A 23,805-nucleotide genomic window follows, 5' to 3' on the forward strand; every position below is an offset into this window, starting at 1 on the left:
TTTTTCCCATTGTGTTAGGAATACACTGGCTTCGCCTACATGAACCAGTGATCTCCTGGAGCTCCCTAAATGTTGATTTTACATCACCTTATTGCAAACAAACTTGCTTCCAGCATTATCCTTTATTGCAACTCGTAGATTCCACACAGGTCCCAGAGGTATATTAGAAGTTTGCAGAAGTATTCAGCAAAAAGGAGGCAGAAACGCTGCCACCTCACCGGTCCTATGACTGCCCCATTGATCTAAAACCTGGTACGTCACCACCTTTTGGGCATCTCTATCCTTTGTCACAACCAGAACTCGATCACCTTAAGACATACCTGGACGAGAACATTAAGAAAGGCTTCATTCATCCTTCTGTTTCTCCAGCAGCTTCTGGTTTCTTCTTTGTTAGGAACAAGGACAATTCTCTACGGCCTATAATAGATTTCAGAGAATTGAATAAAATCACAATCAAGAACAGATATCCATTGCCGCTTATACCAGAACTTATTGAAAGTCTACAAAACGCCAAAATATTCACTAAACTGGATTTAAGAGGAGCCTATAATCTTGTTAGGATTAGAGAAGGCGACGAGTGGCTTACCGCATTTTGAACTCGGTATGGCCTGTTCGAATACCTCGTCATGCCTTTTGGCCTCACCAATGCTCCTGCAACGTTCCAATATTTCGTGAACGTCATCTTCCATGACCTTCTTGATACTTGCGTAGTAGTCTACCTCGATTATATTTTAATCTATTCGAACAACTTGGATGACCACATCAAACAGGTTAGTTGGATACTGTCCCGTCTTCAAGTCCACCGGCTTTATGCTAAGTTGGAGAAATGTGTCTTCCATACGACTAAAATAGATTTTCTGGGTTATACTATTGGACCGAATGGCATCAAGATGCAAGATAGCAAGGTTGATGCCGTTAGATCATGGCCTCAACCGAGTACCAGGAAGGATTTGCAGCGTTTTCTTGGGTTCAGCAACTACTATAGAAAGTTCATTAAAAACTTCTCCCATAAAGTTAAACCACTCACCACACTTACTAGTGTTAACGTACCATTCCGTTGGAATGAAGCTGCTACTCAAGCTTTTATTTCACTCAAGGATTCTTTCACCTCTGCCCCTATATTACAGTTCCCTGATCCATCCCTCCAATTCATTCTTGAAGTCGATTCCTCTGACTATGCTCTTGGAGCACTTTTATCCCAACGGAAGAGTCTAAAGGAGCCTCTACATCCTGTTGCTTTTTATTCTAAGTTACTTTCTCCTGCTGAGTTGAATTACTCCATAGGTGAAAAGGAGTTGCTTGCAATTAAGAGGGCTTTCGAGAACTGGAGACATCTGTTGGAGGGCACGACTAACCCCATTCTCATCTATACGGATCATCGCAATCTCGAATACCTCCAAAAAAATAAAACACTTTCTAGTAGACAAGTTCGTTGGAGCCTATACTTTAGCAGGTTCAATTACCAAATCATTTATAGACCTGGTGCTAAGAACGGCAAGGCTGATGCACTATCCAGATGCTTACCTAGACCACCAAACACACAAGAAACCACCTCAATTATTCTGGCTGAAAGATTCCTTGGTATCCTACCTACCTTTGAATCACAAGTACAATGTTCTCTGCAATCTGATAATGGCATACCCCATCGACAACTCACTTTTCAAAACAACCTGTACTTCCATGGAAATAAGCTATACGTGCCAGAAGATCTTAGGAGGGATCTAATCAAGCAACACCATGACCCTCCTCTTCTTGGTCATCCAAGTATAAATAGAACCAAAAACCTTCTTTGTAGACGTTATTGGTGGCCTAATATGATATCTACTATCAAGCAGTATATACAAGCCTGTACGATTTGTATTACCTCTAAGAAAGATAGAAAAAAACCCTATGGTCAACTACTTCCTATAGAAATATCTGATAGACCTTGGTTCAACATAGGTATGAATGTTTTAGTAGAACTACCTAGTAGTTCAGGCTTCAATACCATTTTAGTTGTCACGGACATTCTTACCAAAATGGCTATATTCATTCCATACCATAAACTGCCCACATCCAGTGAAACAGCACAGTTGTTCCTGAATACGGTTGTTCATTTTCATGGCTTACCTAGTATCATAACAACTGATAGAGGTAAGCAGTTCACTTCTAAGTTTTGGAGACATCTTTCACAGCATTTGCAGATAGATCATCGTCTAAGCACAGCTTTCCATCCGCAAACGAATGGATAAACTGAAAGGCTAAACCAGTGGCTTGAGCAGTATCTTCGCTGTTACTGCTCGTATCATCAAAACAACTGGGCACAGTATTTGTATATGGCAAAATTTGCCTATAACAATTCCAACCACAGTTCTACTAACCTTTCACCATTCTTTGCTAACTATGCTTTTCATCCCTCTTTCAACATCCATGATAACCAACCAGTCAATTCCCCAACAGTCGATGACCTGCTGCAAACCATTGCAGAGAATTTCCAATTCTTGAAACGGAACTTGCAAAACTCTCAAGCCTCACAAAAAAAGTACTACGACTTACGTAGGAGACCTGCTCCCACTTATGCTGTTGGTGATATTGTATGGCTCTCCACCAAGAACATCAAAATGCCTGTTCCCTGTAAAAAAAATCTCTGGCTTGTACATTGGTCCGTTCCTCATTACTAGAGTTGTTAATGCCAATGCTGTGACTTTGGAACTTCCTTCCACCATACCCATCCATCCGACCTTCCATGTCTCAATGTTAAAACCAGCTACCGATTTGTTGCCTACTTCTAGTATCCTACCCCCTCCAGCTTTGCCTATGGACTTCGATTCCTTTGAGGTTCAAGACCTTCTTGACTCCAGGATTCTGAATGGTGAACTACAGTATCTTGTTCGATGGAAGGGTTTCTCGCCAGACGACGACACCTGGGAGCCTTATACCCACATTGATGCCCCTAGTCTTCTTTCTCGGTTCCATAGACGGTACCCTGATCGTCCTAAGCATCAAGCCGAGGAATCGGCTTCCTTGAGGGGGGGCATATGTAAGGATTCCAGTCTGCCTTTTCCAGTTACCTTTCAATCACATGATCTCTATCTGTCTCCATTTAAGTCTTCACCTGACTGCAAACAGGTGCTTAGTTATTGCACTTGTAGCTGTTTGTAGCAGTCCTGCTATCCTTGCTACTGAGTTCTCTATCAAGCTCTCCTTGTGGATTACAAAGCTTTATACCTTTGTCACCTGGATTCTACTTATCCTTTTACCTCAGGAAAACAGACTGTAATGGCTATCTACAAGCCAATAGTGGCCATTATAAACCCTGGATTAACAACATTCCGTACGGCCAATTTCAGAGAGTACGACGAAATTGTACCAAAATGACCGACTATAACAAATAATCTGATATACTCAAAAAGAAATTTATTCAGAAAAACTATCCAAAGAAATTGGTAGAAAACGCCCAGAAAAAGGTCAGATCCCTGGAAAGACAAGATCTTCTTAAAGTAAAAAATAAAAAAAACTACTTCAAGCACACAGAAAATTTCTATGATAACCACCTTCAATGAAGCAGCACCAGAAATGAAGAAAATTTTGAAAAAATACTGGCCAATTCTGTTACAAGATGATCTCCTAAAGAACACGATAGGTCTGGCTCCTAATATAATGTTTAGAAGAAACACTAATTTCAAACAGATGCTAGCACCTAGCCAATTGAAGCAAAACCAAGGAGGTGATTGGCTGAGGGATAAAAGCAAAGGTTTTTTTAAATGTAACAGACTAAATTGCAAGGGATGCGAACATGCATATACTGCAAACAAACCATCGAAAATCATCCATTCTACAACTCTTCCTAATAAAACATGCACCATCAACAAACTCACTAATTGCAAGACTACTTTTGTAGTATATTTGTTGGAATGTACGTGCAATCTGCAGTATATAGGACGCACCAAAAGACCGTACAAGACCCGCCTTTTAGAGCATATAAAAAAAAACAAAAAAACATTGAAGAAGGTTACAAGGATCATAGCGTCTCAAGACATTTTAAATTCAAACACCAACAGAATCCACAAGCCCTATGAGGAGCAATTTTAGAGCATGTGGTCCCCCCCAAAAGGGGAGGAGCCAGATTCCAACTACTGAGACAAAGAGAGTCATATTGGATCCACTATATGGGCACTATGGCACCCAAGGGTCTAAATGAAGATTTGGATCTAGCAGCATTTCTATAAAAATGAATCAGAGTTATAGTTCATTTAATAACATGATTTTTATGACCGACTAAGGTCTTTCGCCCTTTTTTTATGTACACAAAGGACGTTACCATAACATGGAGCCACTATGGTCTTTTAAATAATAAAAAAATAAAACCCTTTCCCCCCCCCCCTCCCTCCCCTCTTTTCTTCCCCCTCTCTTAATACATAAAGACAACCTTTCAAGAGTTTTCCTTTTTCCCTCAGGTATTGCTTTAGACCTGAGAAAGAGAGGAAAACTCAAAAGCTTTTCTTTAGTTTAAAGCAATTTCAGCAAACACCAGGGCTCTGTAAATAATAACCCTCATATTAAATATGTCACTAATGAAGACCAATGAACTGATAGATAACGCCTTTACTACCCATTCCCCAGCTTTACACAACCAACACTGTTATAATAATATACTTTATAACATTTAAACCTCTAAACTTCTGTCTGTTTCTAAGCTACTATAGACAGCCTCTTATCACATGCTTTATTAGCTTTTCACAACAGGGGACTGCTAGTTTATGTGAGCCATATAGATAACATGGTGCTAATGCCATGGGTTGTGCCCCCTCCACCCCCAATAAAATGTTATATCAATTCATCACACATACGTATTACATACTCTTTCATTTTCTCACACATAGTCACAGATACACTGTCTCTCTCTCTTTATCTCTGTCTCTCACACACACCCATATATTGTCTCACACAAAAACATAGAAACTCTCTCTCTCTCTCTCTCTCTCTCTCTCTCTCTCTCTCTCACACACACACACACACACACACTGTTCTTACACAAGTACACAGAGATAAACTCTCACACATACATACTCTCACACACACACAGTCACAGATACACACTGTCACACACAGAGATACTTACACACACACACACACACACACACACAGACACAGATATACACATACACACACACACACACACACACACACACACACACACAGACAGATACATAGACACACACAAACAGAGATACATACACAGTCATACACACACACATCCATACACACACACACACAGACATGAATACATACATAAACATACATACAGTTACCTATACATACATATGCACACACACATACATACATATAAATGCAAACACACAGTTACACACACACACATGCACATACATACACATACACACAAACACAAACAGAAACATGAGAAAACAATTACAACAGTCCATATTTTTTTCATAAGAAGATATATAGAAAATCTGTTAAATTAAATATTAGAGCAGTATGGAAAAAAGCACACTGGCTAGTGGGATATACGTATTATCAGACATTATCAGACATGTAAAGCCATGCATTTCAAATACTATTAGAAGCATTTTTTTTATTTTTTTTTTAAATATGGCAGATATTAATATTTGAACTAAATTATTTTCCCCCAAGACATCTTGCATTTATCTATCTATCTATCTATCTATCTATCTATCTATCTATCTATCTATCTATCTATCTATCTATCTATCTATCTATATATATATATATATAAATAAATAATATATAAACAGAAAATTGTCAGCATGTACATTCTCTATACTCAATATGTCCACCCATGCCAGAAATCAGAATCAAAAGACATGGCTTCAGTACACCATTGGATTTTTAGTTATACATATTACTATTTTATTGAAATATGAGGAAAAAAAGTGTTACACGCTGGCACATATAGCAAGTAAATAAAATGGAGACTTAAATAAGCATTCACACTATTTCCTTATAGTTTATAGAGACATTAATGGGCAGCAGTAAATCCAAATTACTGACATGGAGGATTTTTAAAGTCAAGTGAGAGAAGTTCACAGAGACAAGAGTGTTAGAATGCCACCAGTGCAGCAATAATATATCCTGTCATGTATTTTGCTGAAGGGGATCATCCTACCTGCCACCTGTTTGCATGGATGGAAAAATTAACTTTCCACTAACTTTCTAAAAAGGCACTAGGACCATGTTTTTACTTACATTCCATGGAGCAGACTCATCTCTGGCAGACAGCAGCAGGACCCCGTAAATCTGACTATGAGAGGTGACTGACCATTTGTGTTTTCTGCTTCACTGATCAGAGCTGAAGCATTCAGAGCAGCTTTAAATTTTCTGTATACATCTACATTGTACAGTTGCTCTGTCTGTTTCACTCGTGATCAGGAATTTCAGGGAAGGGAACTAAGTGCCATGCATTGTATACGGCTGAACCTGCAGTAACACCACACTAAAATATGACCTGTCAGCCCCTGGGAAATCTACCAGTCCCTTAAGTGACTATAAATACAAACTAAACAAGTCTAAGTCTCTTAATTAAGCTCTGCTTTTTTTCCTGGGCGCAGTGTGGACTGCAGGTGGAAGAAAAACAGAGCACAATTCAGGGACTTAAGCAGACTTTTTGTGCTTCAGCCGGCCCTAATTCCTCCACTGATGATGCAATTCTGAGGAAAAGTTAGATTTTAAAAAGGGTAGAAATATAAAGCAGAAAAAGTCTCAGCCTGCTGTTTAATGGGCCCCCCTCCACTCAGACCCCGTGGCACCGGCTGCTAGATGTCCCACCCCTCCTCAGCCCCTGATTACTCTAATTTTAATTTACTGCAGGATTTCTGTGCAATATATATATATATATATATATATATATATATATTTTTTTTTTTTAAAGTAACCACTGTCTTTTGTACTTGCCTGTCAGCCCAGATCTTCGTCTTAGACTTTCTGCCTGGCCTCAGCCTGCTGATGCCGCTTCTTCTTCCCGCTCTATAGCTCAGTATCCTGTCCTGCACAGCACCTGGCTGGCTCCTCCCTCTTCCCATGCCATGATTGCCATTACATGTCATGGGGTAAAATTGGAGTCATTGCTGCCACCAGCCCGTGCTGCCACATGTTGAGCCAGCATGAGGCGTGTGCTGTGTGTGCGACAGACAGTGCGGGACTTAAGTTCCAAATAATTGCAATGCCAATTGTCAACTCAATTAATTGAATAATTTAAAGAGTCGCCAGTCGGTCAGCAGGCCATGACTTCACTAGGAGGCGCGGTTGCCTTTACCCTTATGTTGCCGCTTAGCCTCATGATCATCATTATCATCGTATCACTCAGTGTCTCAGCAAATGACTCAAAAAATAAAAATCAAACAGACAGTAAATATATACACAAACACAATTTTGAAATAATAAATACTCTCACACATACTCCTGACTCTCACTCATCCCAGACAGTCCCTCCCTCCTGGTCCTCCAGAATTATAAAAGTGCCGGGGCTTGGGAGGGGAAGCCATTTTCTTAGAGGGGCAAATGCCCCCCCTAGCCCCCCTGTAGTGATGCCACTGAATTACCTTGTATCTAAGCCTCTGCAGACTGCCCCCTTATTTCAATTCTTTTGACAGACTTGCATTTTAGCCAATCATTGCTGACTCCTAGGTTACTCCACGTGCATGAGCACAAAGTTATCTATGTGTCACAGATGAACTAATGCTCTCTAAAAGTGAAAAAATTGTGAAATGCATTCAGATAAGAGGATGTCTTCAAGGGCTTAGAAATAAGCATATTAGCCTACCAAGGTTTAGCTTTCCACTAAGAATAACAAGAGAACAATGCAAATTTGATGATAAAAGTAAATTGGAAAGTTGTTTCGAGGTAGCAATTAGTGCTCAGAAAATTAACCAGTTATCCTATATCTGGCTAATTTTCTAAAAGTTCCACAAATGCCCTCAAAATGACTGCACTAGGTAGTTTTTGGGGTTTAAAGTTGGTGGGAGTGGGGTGTTTGAAGTAAACAATAAGGGCTTTAAGTAAACAACAAGGGCTAGATTACAAGTGGGGTGCTAAATTATCGGGCGCGCGATAATTAACCAGCCATTATAAGTGGATAGTTATTGCTACCACAAGCTCGAGGTAGCAATTAGTGCTCAGAAAATTAACCAGATATCCTATCTCTGGTTAATTTTCTAAAAGTTCTCCAAATGCCCTCAAAATGACTGCACTAGGCAGTTTTTGGGGTCTAAAGTTGGTGGGAGTGGGGTGTTAGAAAAAAAGGCACTGGAAAGTGCCTTTACATTGTGGTCTATGGGAACTGTGTGTTCCCTGTAAATATATATGTATATGCTTATACTGATATATATTTATGTGTTAATATGTGTATATACACATTTTAACACATAAATAATATATATGCATATAGTCATATACATATATATTTAAAAATGCTGCCCATCGCTACACTACTTAACCCTCTTCGCTGCGGGAGCTTCTGATGCCGAGAGATGGCATCAGAATGAGGCTCCCATTGGAGCCTATGGAAGCGCACTCTCTTGAGCACAATGCTTCCCAGCAAAGCGAACATGAGCTCCCATTTGCATTGCTGTCAACTTGTAATACCAGCACACAATAGCGTGAGCTGATATTACACAGTGGAGAGCAAATATCACTTTCATGTAAGCGATATTTAGCGATCCACGTGTAATCTGTTCTCAAATGCTCTACAATTCATACATGAGTTAATAGCGTATTCTTTACCCATTGAACTTGATCTAAATTTGTCTGACATTAAAATATGGTACTAAACACTCATCCACAAGCATGGTAGCTCTTACTAGACAATTACTGTATAAAAGTATACATTTACTTGTACTATTCTACTTAGATTTTCCTATCTTACTAACTTAATAATTTACTTATACTACAGCTAAAAAGAAAGTTGTATATTCATTAAAATTATTATCAATATTTTAATAAAATGCAAATTTTGTATGTATGATGTGTTACATTCACACACAAAGAATAAGGGTATATTAAACTACACAAGAACTGCTTCTTGGGACGTGGGGAACAAGGAGGGGGGCGTGGCTACATGCACTATTGCACGCTTGATGTAGGCACGTGTCAATGGCGCCAAGACGGACCATGCGAGACGCCACAGGGAAGGCGCTCTCGCAGAGGATATCGTCCGTTACAAGGAGGATTGCAGGAGAGAGTTACTGGGCCACCGGGATCCACAGTCAGTTAAACTCAGGACACCCGTGCAGTCCGACCAGCAAGCGCAGCAGCCCAGCTTCCTAGGGGGAGCGTGTGGGAGGAAGAAGTGGCACAAGGTACAGTAGAAGGTTTCCTATTTTGATAGAGTTTTGCCTTGTTTGTCACTCTTCCCCTCATACACTCCTACCGGGAGCTGGGCCTAATTTTTGGGAAGCGTGAAGCTATTGAGCTGTATAGTTTTAGGAAATACAGATTTATTCCCCCATATAGTGAATAAGGGTCTCTGGAATTGAGGGGTTCATTCCTTGTTCAAGCCTTGTTCTATTCTATCGTTTTTTTCCCCTGTTGCTTAAACATGTCTTATACCCCGTTATTAATTCAAAAAAGGAGGACTCCCTTTTAATATATATTAGCCCCAACTAAAAAACTAAGCTACAGATAATAACAACTATAGGAGATCACATGCTAAACAGCGAGCTGGGCTGCTGAAAAAGGACCAGCCTGCATAACTGGGCACATTGGTGCCGCAATGGTTGTGAGTACCCTGCACTTACTTTCTATCCTCAACTAAAGTGTTGTTTATGGATTCACACATGTATGGCACTTGTATGTCTTTTTTTTTATTACATGTGGATAAGCGACGACTGCCGCTCTCTTTGTGAGTATCATGTGTTACCGTAGGCTCAAAGAGTCAAATGGTATAATAGATTTACACATGTATCTTGTATCTCTGTTTCTCCTTATATGTGCATCTTCTCTCTGCATCACTTATGACCTATCTGGGAGTCGACATCTCTTGATTACCATAGATTTCAGTGAGCTGGGCTGCTGTTGAAGGCCCAGCCTGCATCTATAGGCATGATAGAGTGACATCAGAAAGTGTGAGTACCCTGGGAATAATAATATCTGGGTCAAGTGGGAGCTGCAGATACACACATGTGGCGGTTGTGTCCTTTTTGTCTCCTATTTTCTCAGTTTGAATAAGCGGAGGATGGCGGTATAACGTTTATAAGTAATTTAGAAGTTAATCCACTATCCGGGGATATTAAGGAAAAGAAGAAACCTTGTCCAGACCTTTCCTTTCTGGCTGTCATTCTGGAGGAGAAGTTTGGAAATCTTAATAATAATGGGACTTGAAAACATCATGAATTATTTCACTTGAGTATTGCATTGTTTTGTTTTCTTTTCACTTCTTGCTTTTTATCTGAGGTGTTCTCCTTTCAGCTAGATATCAGCTTATAAGGGTTTGACCTGGTTAGGTAAACTTCTCTCTTTTCGGTAACATATTTAGGCAGGTTAAAAAAAGGGGATTAAATTCCTTTATAATCTTTCTTTATGGATAAATTTCTATGCCCTCCTTTAAATAATAAAACAGTAAACATGGCAGGAAGAAGGCAACAATGAAAAAGAACAGCTAGGCGTAGTATTGAAAACAGCCAAGATCTCCCGCAGGAGAGAGCCTTAGAACCAATTAACAGTTCTGAATTATTGAAACAGATGAGTCAGCTTTTTTTACCCAAATTTGAGGCAATTCAAACTAGTGTAGATACATTATCACAGGAAATCAAGCATATGGTATCCAGAATTGGTTTAGCAGAACAGTGCATCTCAGATTTAGAAGACAGGGATATAGAGAAAGATAAAGATATGGTATATATTCAAAAACAAGTGAAATTCTTGAATGAAAAGGTAGAGGACTTGGAGAACAGGTCAAGGAGGAACAACATAAGAGTGATTGGGTCCCGGAATCACTATCTGAGAAAGAGTTAAGCCATTTTCCATTGGTACAATTACCGTCCATTTTAAATATCATGGAGCCTAACTGTACTTTTATAGTAGAGAGAGCGCACAGAATAGGGACTCTAAAAAATCAGGAAGATAACAAGAATAGACTAAGACCAATTATTATTAAATATTTGAATTTCCAAGAAAAAGTTAGAATCTTACAAGCTTATAGAACACAAAAAGAAGTGTTCTTTCAAGATAGGAAAATTTAAATTTTTCAGGATTTCGCATATGAGACTTCCAATAAAAGGAAACTATGCGCTCCAATCTGTTCATGCTTGATTCAGGAAGGTAGAGTGGTAAGGCTTTTATATCCAGCTAGGATCAGTATTCAAACCAGAGAAGGGTTTAAAATCTTTGAAAGTCCTCAGGATTTGGAAAAAAATTTAAAAGTTGAGCAAAGGTGATAGGTCATTTTTTTAACCCCTTAATGACCACAGCACTTTTCCATTTTCTGTCCGTTTGGGACCAAGGCTATTTTTACATTTTTGCGGTGTTTGTGTTTAGCTGTAATTTTCATCTTACTCATTTACTGTACCCACACATATTATATACCGTTTTTCTCGCCATTAAATGGACTTTCTAAAGATACCATTATTTTCATCATATCTTAGAATTTACTATAAAAAAAATTATAAAATATGAGGAAAAAATTGAAAAAAACACACTTTTTCTAACTTTGACCCCCAAAATCTGTTACACATCTACAACCACCAAAAAACACCCGTGCTAAATAGTTTCTAAATTTTGTCCTGAGTTTAGAAATACCCAATGTTTACATCTTCTTTGCTTTTTTTGTAAGTTATAGGGCCATAAATACAAGTTGCACTTTGCTATTTCCAAACCATTATTTTTCAAAATTAGCGCTAGTTACATTAGAACACTAATATCTTTCAGGAATCTCTGAATATCCATTGACATGTATATAATTTTTTTTAGTAGACATCCCAAAGTATTGATCTAGGCCCATTTTGGTATATTTCATGCCACCATTTCACCGCCAAATGCGATTAAATACAAAAAATCGTTCACTTTTTTACAAATTTTTTCACAAACTTTTGGTTTCTCACTGAAATTATTTACAAACAGCTTGTGCAATTATGGCTTAAATTGTTGTAAATTCTTCTCTGGGATCCCCTTTGTTCAGAAATAGCAGACATATATGGCTTTGGCGTTGCTTTTTAGTAATTAGAAGGCTGCTAAATGCCACTGCGCACTACACGTGTATTATGCCCAGCAGTGAAGGGGTTAATTATGGAGCATGTAGGGAGCTTCTAGGGTTAATTTTAGATTTAGTGTAGTGTAGTAGACAACCCCAAGTATTGATCTAGGCCCATTTTGGTATATTTCATGCCACCATTTCACCGCCAAATGCGATCAAATTAAAAAAAACATTAAATTTTTCACAATTTTAGGTTTCTCACTGAAATCATTTACAAACAGCTTGTGCAATTATGGCACAAATGGTTGTAAATGCTTCTCTGGGATCCCCTTTGTTCAGAAATAGCAGACATATATGGCTTTGGCGTTGCTTTTTGGTAATTAGAAGGCCGCCAAATGCCGCTGCATTTCACACGTGTATTATGGCTAGCAGTGAAGGGGTTAATTATGTAGCTTGTAGGGAGCTTGCAGGGTTAATTTTAGCTTTAGTGTAGAGCTCAGCCTCCCACCTGAAACATGAGACCCCCTGATCTCTCCCAAACAGCTCTCTTCCCTCCCCCACCCCCCAATTGTCCCCGCCATCTTAAGTACTGGCAGAAACTCTGCCAGTACTAAAATAAAAGCTATATTTGGGTTTTTTTTTTTTTTTAGCATATTTACATATGCTGCTGTGTAGGATCCCCCCTTAGCCCCCAGCCTTACTGATCCCCCACCAAAGAGCTCTCTAACCCTCCCCCTCTGCCTTAATGGGCGCCATCTTGGGTACTGGCAGCTGTCTGCCAGTACCCAGTTTAGTGAATAATGTGCCTTTTTTTAAAAATAAAAACCCTTTTCTGCAGTGTAGCTTCCCCCCCACCCCCCAAGATCAACCCCCCACCCCTTCCACATCTCTTAGCTGTTATTTACAGCTTTCAAAAAGTTAATTGAAGTACTTTTTAAACTTGATTTTTCTGTAGTGTAGCGGTTCCCTCCCGCTCCCGCCCCGTGCACGCGCCCCCCCCCCCCCCCCCCCGTGCACGCCCGCGCTCCCGTGCGCGCTCCCCGCCCCTCCCGCCCCCGATCCCGCCCCCCTCCACTCCACTGGGCACATCGATGGCCGCCCACCCGCCTCCCAGACTTGCTCCCACCCACCAACGATACCGGCCACCGATGTCCGGTGCAGAGAGGGCCACAGAGTGGCTCTCTCTGCATCGGATGGCCAAGGGGGGTTATTGCAGGATGCCTCCATATCGAGGCATCACTGCAATAACCGGAAAGCAGCTGGAAGCGAGCAGGATCGCTTCCAGCTGCTTTCCACACCGAGGACGTGCAGGGTACGTTCTCAGGCATTAACTGCCTTTTTTTTTAGGACGTACCCTGCACGTCCTCGGTCGTTAAGGGGTTAAACAGTAGGGGTAGGTATTTATGAAGTATGTTTATATTTCTAGGGAAATAAATAATATGTTAACAGATGTATTGTAATAAGTTTGGATTAAGGAAGGTAGAACTTATGTTTGTGTGGGATGTGTATGTGTGTTGGTTGCTTTTTTTTTTTTTTTTTTTTTTCCCCCTCCTTCCCTATTCTGCCTAGTCAATGGAAATAGCAAATAGAGTCTAAAAATAGCGGAAGTATGTAGGTTTGGATCTTGGAATGTGGGAGGGTTTACTTCTCCTTTAAAGACGAAAGCAATTCTAAATCAGTTAAATAAACTTAAAATAGATATTGGCCTAATACAGGAAACACATCTAAATGAGTTTGAAAGCCAGAAACTCAAATGGGCTGGGTTGGAGAAGTAGTCTATGCAATAGGCACTCAGCGGAAAAGAGGGGTAGCTATAGTTTTTAGAAAAACCTTAAAATTTAAAATTTTGAGACGGGAAATTGATCTACAGGGTAGGTATATAATACTTGAACTAGAACTAGGCTTAAAAAATTGTTTTATGTAATGTCTAGGGCCCTAATATACAGAAAAACTCCTTTTGGGAGTCTCTTCAAGCCAAGTTACTAGAGTATGACGAAAATATAATTCTTGGGGGCGATCTCAATTTAATAGCGTCTAGGGCTATGGATAGGAATCGGAAAGGAAAAAGGGTCCTTACTGAATGTAAAGATTCGAAAATGTTTTAAAAAATGTGTTCTTACTTGGGTTTACTGGATATTTGGAGAAACACATAGTAAAGAATTTACATGCTTGTCTAAAGCACACAAGTCTATGTTACAAGTCTATGTTACGTATTGACATGCTTCTAATTAGTAATAAACTATTCTCCTTAACAAAAAAAGTAGAAGTCATGCCAATTACAATCTCAGACCACGCCCCAATTGTATTATCTATGACATTGATGAAGCCAAAAGTATCTAACAACAGTTTCTTCTTTCCTCTATATTTATATAATAATTTAAAATTTCGTAGATTTTTGTGTGATAAATGGAACGTGTATTATTAAAGCAATAAAGACTCAGTATCGAATATTGAAATTATCTGGCATGCTTTTAAAGCAGTAATAAGAGGAGAGATTCTTGCATACACAATAAAATTAAAAAGGAAAAATGATTCTTACTGGATTCAACTCACTAACCAGATAATTAATAAATATCAAAAATATATTACGGATAGTAGTGATAGTAACTGGTGCGAGTACCTAGAGGTTAAAAAACAAAGAGATAATTGGCATATCCTAAAAGAATCACAGAGTGAGTTAAGGAGAAACAGCCAATATATGCAACATGGAAATATAATAGGTAAGTTCTTAACTAAATTAGTCAATACACGCAAAGCAAATAGTACTATAGCCCGTATCAAAACTAAACATAAAACACATACACTTCCTCAAGATATTATAGATGTATTCTCACAGTATTTTAAACAGTTATATCAAGAACACACAATAGATTATACAAAGAAAGATCTTTTTTGGAACACGATTAAACTCCCTCAGATAGCGAAAGAAGACCTGGATTTTTTAAACTCTGTAATAACTGAAGAAGAGTTTAAAAAAATCTATAAATAGGTTAAAACTTAGGTTAAAAATAAGTCGCCAGGGCCGGATCATCTTCCAGGAGAATTGTATAAAATTCTCATCAATGAAATTACCCCTATACTTTTCAAAGTCTATAATCATGTTCTTGGAAAATAAAACACCTTTAAGCAAATTTATGGAATCCAAAATAATTCTAATCCTTAAACCAGGTAAAGATAAAGAATCAATGGACTCATACAGGCCAATCTCTTTACTAAACGTTGATTACAAATTACTCACATACATTTTAACTAATAGACTCCAAACATTGGTAGGAAAGCTAGTTCATTCAGACCAAACAGGTTTCATCAAAGGTAGGACACTCATAAATAATCTTAGGAAAGTAAAGTTAGCAATTAACTATTGTGAATTAAAAAAAGTAAGGGAAGAAGAGTTAACAGAGGATGCGGCGATTATTTCGATAGATACGCATAAAGCGTTTGATTCGCTACAGTGGGATCATATGTTCACAACCATTAATAATTTTGGTATACATGGCAAATTCTATCAGACTATTGCTCAGCTTTATTCTAACCCAGAGGCGACCCTAAGTGTTAATTTTTTAGTATCTGACAAATTTGTCCTGCATAGGGGGACAAGACAAGGCTGCCCACTGTGTCCCCTTCTCTTTAATTTGGCTTTAGAGCCATTGGCAATATATTTTATGCAAAACTTGAAGGGGATAAATATTGAAGGGCATAGAATTATCCAAGCTATCTACGCGGATGATCTACTTATTTTTGCTCAAAATATTAAATTTAATCTACCTATAATTGTTAATGCATTAGATTCTTTTCAAACTTTTTCTGGCTTCTCAATAAATAAAGGAAAATCTGAACTTATGTGGCTAATTAAATCAAAGACCCCGCTACCAATTCCATTTAAAGAGGCCAAAGATGATTTTACATACTTAGGGATAAAATTCTCATCTGATTCAAAAAGATGGTATAGTTTAAACTTTTCGCCTGCTATTATATCATTCAAACAAGATTTAGTGAGATGGAAGAAACTACCCTTATCATTGTCAGGCAGGATTCATTTAGTTAAAATGGTTTCTTTGCCCAAATTTATTTATATATTTCAGGCTATACCATTGCTATTATCAACACAAGATCGATTTATATTAAACAAATTATTAACACAATTTATTTGGGGAAATAAGAAACCCAGGATAGCACTGAAACATTTGGTTGCGAGGAAAGAGGCCGCAGGTATGGCAGTACCAGACTTTGAACTATATAATATAGCAGCTAATCTTAAGTTTGTCTGGGACTGGTTTTCAGACAGAGGCCATTTCTCCCTTCTAGAAATAGAATCAGCTTTGGCAGCCCCCTATACTCTTAAAGCTTTGACACACATGCCCCCGACATTAATTCCTAAAGAATTAAAAGGCTTGCTGATTATAGATCAACCAATATGGGCATGGCGCAAATTTTGCTCCAGAATAGGGACTAACTATAGAGGGTCACCATTTTTACCTATTAGGGGCAACCCTGAATTTGAAGAAGGGTATGACTCTGCCAGGTTTAAAGCATGGTCCGATTTGGGGCTAAATTATATCTCACAGCTTATGAAAAAAGAAGATAATTCTATTATCACCTTTGATGATTGTAAAATAGAATTTAATATGCCAAACCATCTTTTTTTTTTTCCTTTTTACAAGTGCGACATTATGTCGAGCAATGTAAGAAAATGAACTATTCTAAGCCCCCTAATAAAATAATAAAGCCCCCCAAAATAAAAAAATGCCCTACCCTATTCTAAATTAAAAAAAGTTCAAAGCTCTTTTACCTTAAAAGGGCCATTAGCAGGGCATGCCCCAAAGAAAACTGCTCTTTTGCCTGAAAAAAAAATACAATACCACCACCAACATTACAACCCACCACCCACATACCCCTAATCTAACCCAAACCCCCCTTAAATAAACCTAACATTACCCCCCTGAAGATCTCCCTACCTTATCTTCACGATGCCGGGCCGAACTCCTCATCCGATCCGGGCAATGTCTATCCAAGTGGCAAAGAAGAGGTCTTCATCCCGGCGATGTCTTTATCCAAGCGGCAGCAAAGTCTTCTTCCAGATTGAGCTTGTGATCTATTGGCTGTTCCGATCAGCCAATAAAATGCGAGCTCAATCTGATTGGCTGATTGGTTCAGCCAATCGGATTGAACTTGAATCTGATTGGCTGATTCAATCAGCCAATCAGATTTTTCTACCTTAATTTCGATTGGCTGATAGAATCCTATCAGCCAATCGGAATTCGACGGACGCCATCTTGGATGACGTAATTTAAAGGTACCTCATTCATCGTTCAGTCGTCGTCCGGGATGGATGCTCCGCATCTGTGGAGCAAAGAATGAAGATTGAAGATGCCGCTTGATGGAAGATGCTGCCCGATGGAAGAAGACTTTGCTGCTGCTTGGATAAAGACATCGCCGGGATGAAGACCTCTTCTTTGCCGCTTGAATAGACATCGCCCGGATCGGATGAGGAGTTCGGCCCGGCGTGGTGAAGATAAGATAGGAAGATCTTCAAGGGGGTAGTGTTAGGTTTATTTAAGGGGGGTTTGGGTTAGATTAGTGGTATGTGGGTTGTAATGTTGGGGGGTGGTATTGTGTTTTTTTTTTCAGGCAAAAGAGCAGTTTTCTTTGGGGCATGCCCCCACAAAAGGCCCTTTTAAGGACTGATCAGGAAGGCGTAGGGCGTTGGGTGCGAATTGGAGAAACAGCAGGTGTGTGCTGTCCGGTGGGTACTATGACGGAATTTTTGGAGGTTCCGGCCGGCAGGGCCTAAGCCGTTATTCATTCACAGGGACGGGTCTTGTCTATCTCGCTTTCAGTTTTTGGCGGTATTCAGGTGGGTGTTGGTCGGTCTGGGGTATGCGGCGGAGGAGTTTGGCACGCATTCTTTTAGGATAGGAGCAGCTACAGAAGCCGCCAGTTTGGGGTTGGGTGAGAGCGTGATTAGAAAGATTGGAGGCTGGAAGTCTGGATGCTTTAAGTTGTATGTGAGGCCGGAGTTAAAGGTTTAGAATGTTACTTTGTTTTGACAGGTCCGGTGGAGTGTTGGATTGTAGGTCATTCCTACATGTATTGGGCTTGAAAGGCAGCAGCAGTTTTGGAACATGGCACGCAGTTGAGGTTGGACAAGGAGACAGTGTTGCTAAGGTGGTTTGGGGTTAGGGGGCTGAGATGGGACCAAATGCTCACTAAGGTAGTAGACTTTGCAAGACTGTTCCGGCCTCCGGCTATCTTAGTGATCCATGCGGGTGGGAACGATTTGGGCTTCCAGTCACAAAAGGAGTTGTTAGATAAGATTAAGAAGGACTTGGGCAGGTTGAGGGAATTATTCCCGGACTTGGTGTTAGTATGGTCTGACATTGAACCTCGTTCAGTGTGGAGGGCGGCTTGGGACTTTAAGAAGCTGGAGGCCTCAAGAAAAAAGATTAATAGATCTATTACCAGTTTTGTAGCAAGGCTTGGGGGGTTTGGCATTCGCCATGTAGAATTTGAGGGAGAAACGGGGAGGTGTTTCTTCTTAAAAGATGGGGTACATCTGAACGAGGTGGGCCTTCACCTCTTTAATTTTAACATCAAGGAGGGGGTGTTAAAGGCCTTAGCCCGGGTGGGGTGGGCCCGTCGTTGACGTGCTGTGGCGGGGGTGCTTGTTTTATATGCTGTAAGTTAAGAAAAGTGGGGACCTCCCTAAGAGGCGGGAGAGTTGTGGGGGGGGGGATGTTCCTGGTGGTAAGCCGGTGGAAGGTTCATCCCTGTGGACAAGCACCTTATGGTTATCAAGTTAATTTATTATGTTATTGGAGTTTGTTGAATTTCATAAAGTTATATTTATTAAATAATTTAATAAATGCGGGCTGCGGCCTTTACACCCATTTTCTTTGTGTACTGAGTGTTATTTAAGGGGCGGAATGTATACCTATATGGGGTCATTGCTCCCTGGAGGAGAGCTCGGACGGAGGGGAATTTGACCCCATTCAGGTAATGGAGCAGTCCAGGGGGTAGGATAGATGGAGTTTGGGGAGAAGGGATAAAAGGGTAGTAACGGAAGCGGTCCTTTCTCTTTGGCTTCTGCAAACGCAAGGTGAAGTTCCCTCCCTTTATTGTTTTGTTTTTGTCGCAGCAGTGGCGGGGTTGCTTGTTTTTATATGCTGTAAGTTAAGAAAAGTGGGGACATCCCTAAGAGGCGGGAGAGTTGTGGGGGGGGGGGATGTTCCTGGTGGTAAGCCGGTGGAAGGTTCATCCCTGTGGACAAGCACCTTATGGTTATCAAGTTAATTTATTATGTTATTGGAGTTTGTTGAATTTCATAAAGTTATATTTATTAAATAATATAATAAATGCGGGCTGCGGCCTTTACACCCATTTTCTTTGTGTACTGAGTGTTATTTAAGGGGCGGAATGTATACCTATATGGGGTCAATATTTATATACATACATATATTTATACATGTGTTCCTATGGATCCCTGTATATAATCACTTTTGGTCTGTTTTTTTTTCTCTAAAACCTGACATCTCATAACTTTGAGCCCTCTAAACTCTTAATTGCATTTTTTTTTTTTAATAATTTTTATTAGGCAGTGTTATTATGAATTTAACTTTACTTTAAAATGTATTTTTGTTATGTTTTGTGACACTTCTTTGACTCGCATAACCGTAAACCAGAGTTTTAAAGTCGCTGTAATCATTGTATAACAAATCGCGATTGCCCTCACGTGTTATCATTTACTTTCAACTTGTAATATGGGTTGAATTAAACTTGCACGCCAGAGGCATAAATAGAAACCTCAGGGCCCCTGTTCAAGAATCCATGAAGGGCCCCCCCACCACCAAAAAAAAAAAAGTGATAATTATTTTTTGCAACATGTAACACAGTAAAAAAAAAAATCATGTCAACGTATACTTAAAATGAGAAAGGGACAAACACACCTGCACAGGATGGCCTTTTTGAAGGGGATTATTAAGAGACATATATATATATTAGTGTCCATAGAAATTAACATGTTTGTCAGTAGAAGTTAGTTTTCCCACATTACTGCTACAGTGACCCCAACACTGAATGTCTGAAACCTATGTTCCAGCTCAATGATGTGCATAAAACAAAGTGAGACAGTGTTACCCCATGTTTAAACATTCAGGGCTTTGAGTAAACATATAAACACAAACACCCCCGATACCATCTGACACAGGTAGGGTCAGCAAATATAGTTACAGAAATTGTGATAAGCTCTCAGAACAGTAAAATGCCAACAAGCAACTACCTGCCTTACTATAAACAGATTAATAGCACACAGAAGAAGCCTTCATTACAATGTGCCACAGTGTACAAAAATATAACATACATTATGATCAAAGATATGATGACCCTCATACGGCACAGGGCAGCAGTTTATGTCCCAATAAATCTCTCAGCAAATTCTGACATTCATGTGAGCATTTGCTTAGCTTCTTAAACTAGACCTCTCCATGCTTACCTGCTTGCACCCCCTTTTACCTGTCACCCTCACTGGACTGCAACCACTTCTAACCCCTCCTCACCTCTTGCCCTGGTGTAAGAATCTTGCCCCCTCCCATCAGCCTGAGCTCACTATCTGCGTGCTTCACCTAGCCCCTGCCTCAACTGCTATTGCCTCTGCAAGTGCCAGAACTCCAGTCTCATTACCGCGCTGCAGACTCCTACTGACTAGACTACATGTGCAGTCAGTCAGGAGGAGCTGTACGCCAAAGACGCCAACATTTGAAGTTCCGGGCGGCTGAGCTGTGTTGTGCCAATAGCCTACCATAGCTTGTTAGGTAAATTTACAATGAGGAGTCGGACTGACCAGCATGTGACTGACGGCATGACACTGGTGGTGAGGTGACAGACTCACTAACACAGGCAGCCGCAGCACGCAGGTCAAACTAGTAAAGTGGGTCAAAGAATGTTTGTGCTTGAATTCTTGAAAGTTAACAAAAAAAAATAAATAAAATAATAAAACCTTTTTCATGTGCTGTAGTAACTCGGAGCCCCCCTGAGAGAGGAACCTTCTTGGCCCGGTCGCATTTGCAACCTCTGCATCACTTTTAGTTCTGCCCCTGTTGCACGCAAACAGCGTCAAAAACCTAATATCGCTTGTGTGCAAACAATAGCACACCACTTGTAATCTAGCACTTATTTTTCTACCAATATGCTACTATATTTTTAGAGAGACAAAGGTAAGATTTAAAATATAATAGCAAAGAAATACTTGTTACGCAGCATACATAAAAAAACATTGTGGAAAGCTAAACTAACAACTTGCATCAGAATTGCACACACCATGGGGCCGATTTACAAATGTTACTGGCGGACATGATCCGCTGTAGCGGATCATTTCTGCTGCACATCGATTAATGCCGACAGAATACACTGTCGGCATTTATCATTGCACAAGCATTTCTTGTGAAATGCTTGGCAATGCCGCCCCCTGCACATTCGCGGCCAACTGCCCACCAGCAGGGGGTGTCAATCATCCTGATCATATCCGATTGGACTGATTGCTGTCTGCCGCCTCAGAGGTGGTGGACAAGTTAAGGACTGCTGCTTCTTAACTTCCGCTTCAGGCAGACCTGAAGTGGAGTGGGTTGGAAGCAGCAACCGCTGCTTCATAATAAACCCCTAAGTCCCAGATTACAATTGGCATACCAATGCTAGTGCGGGATGCAATAACAATATCACTGGACTGTGCTAAAATTAGATTCAATTAAATTTGATATTACAAGTCCATGGTAAAATAGATTTACCAGAGAAGCTCAAGCACGGCCATCATTGCTCTAGTGCACCATTGCAACTGCACTAAACATTGCAGAAATTGCAAGTTGAAACTTATGGCTTGCGCATGAGCAAAAGCCCAAATCATTCTAGAAAAATTTGCATGACCTAAGGCCTGAAAATAAGTGTAAGGGTTAAATAAAAAAGGTTTACAAAACACATGTAAACACATTAAAATAAAGTATTACATTCAGAATATACGTATTTTTTAAAACAATATACATAACTTTTTTTTTTAATGGTTAAAAGGGAGATGGTATATGTTAAGGTATTTGACTGCAAAGGGCTCAAAAGTGTTATATATATATATATATATATATATATATATATATATATATATATATATATATATATATATATATATATATATATATATATATATATAGTATGGATGTATTAGTGTATGTATATATTTATTATTATTATTATTATTATTATTATTATTATTAGTTGTTTGAAGAGCACCAACAGATTCTGCAGTGCTATAAACATAGTCGTGATATACATGGTAACATTTATAGGAATCAAATGGGTAGAGGGCCCTGCTGAGAGTTGCACTGTTGTAGTCAGCTCTTATGAAGGTGAAGAGAGCTCTTGAAGCTTTCAAAACTAGGGGAGAATCTTGTGGAGCAAGGTAGAGAGTTTCACAAGATAGGAGCCAGTCTATAGAAGTCCTGTAGAAGGGAATGTGAGGAGGAGAGTAGGAGGTCATGAGCAGAGTGAAGGGGATGGGAGGGACAGTATCTGGAGACAAGGTCTGAGATAAAGTGGGAGCAGTGCAATTGAGGGCCTTGTAAGTCAGATTAAGAATTTTGTGTTTAATCCTGGAGGCAACAGGATTGGCAGAGAGGTGCAGCAGATGAAGAGTGATGTGTAAGGAAGATTAGCCTGGCAGAGGCATTCATTATGGATTGTAAAATTGCTAGGCGGCAGCTAGGCAGACCGGACTGAATGTGAGTAGTGAAAGAAAGATCTAAATCAAGTCTGATCCCAAGACATCGGGCATGCTGGGTAGGGGTAATGATGGAGTTATCAACAGTTATAAAAAATGGAGGCTTGAGGTTTTGGAAGAAGGAGGGAAAATAAGGAGCTCAGTTGTGGAGAGATTTAGCTTAAAGGGACAGTCAAGTAAAAAAAAAAATCATGATTTAAAGGGCCACTAAACCCAAAATATTTCTTTCATGATTCAGATAAAGAATTTAAATTTAAACAACATTACAATTTACTTCTATTATTTATTTTGCTTTATTTTTTAGATATCCTTAGTTGAAGAAAAAGCAATGCACATGGGTGAGCCAATCACACGAGGCTTCTATGTGCAGCAACCAATCAGCAGCTACTAAGCATATCTAGATATGCTTTTCAGCAAAGAATATCAAGAGAATAAAACAAATGAGATAATAGAAGTAAATTAGAAAGATGTTTAAAATTGCATTCTCTTTCTAAATCATGAAAGAAAAAATGTGGGTTTCATGTCCCTTTAAATAGGGCATGTAATTTTAAACAACTTTCCAATTTACTTTTATTACCAATTTTGCTTTTTTCTCTTGGTATTCTTAGTTGAAAGCTAAACCTAGGAGGTTCATATGCTAATGTCTTAGACCTTTAAGGCCGCCTCTAATCTGAAAGCATTTTGACAGTTTTTCACCACTAGAGGGTGTTAGTTCATGTGTTTCATATGGATAACATTGAGCTCAGGCCCGTGAAGCTCCTAGGAGTCAGCACTGATTGGCTAAAAATGCAAGTCTGTCAAAAGAACTGAAATAAGAGGGCAGTTTGCAGAGGCTTAGATACAAGGTAATCACAGAGGTAAAAAGTATATTATTATAACTGTGTTGGTTATGCAAAACTGGGGA

This window comes from Bombina bombina, chromosome 3 (assembly GCF_027579735.1).
Source record: "Bombina bombina isolate aBomBom1 chromosome 3, aBomBom1.pri, whole genome shotgun sequence".
NCBI classification, from domain to species: Eukaryota; Metazoa; Chordata; class Amphibia; order Anura; family Bombinatoridae; genus Bombina; species Bombina bombina.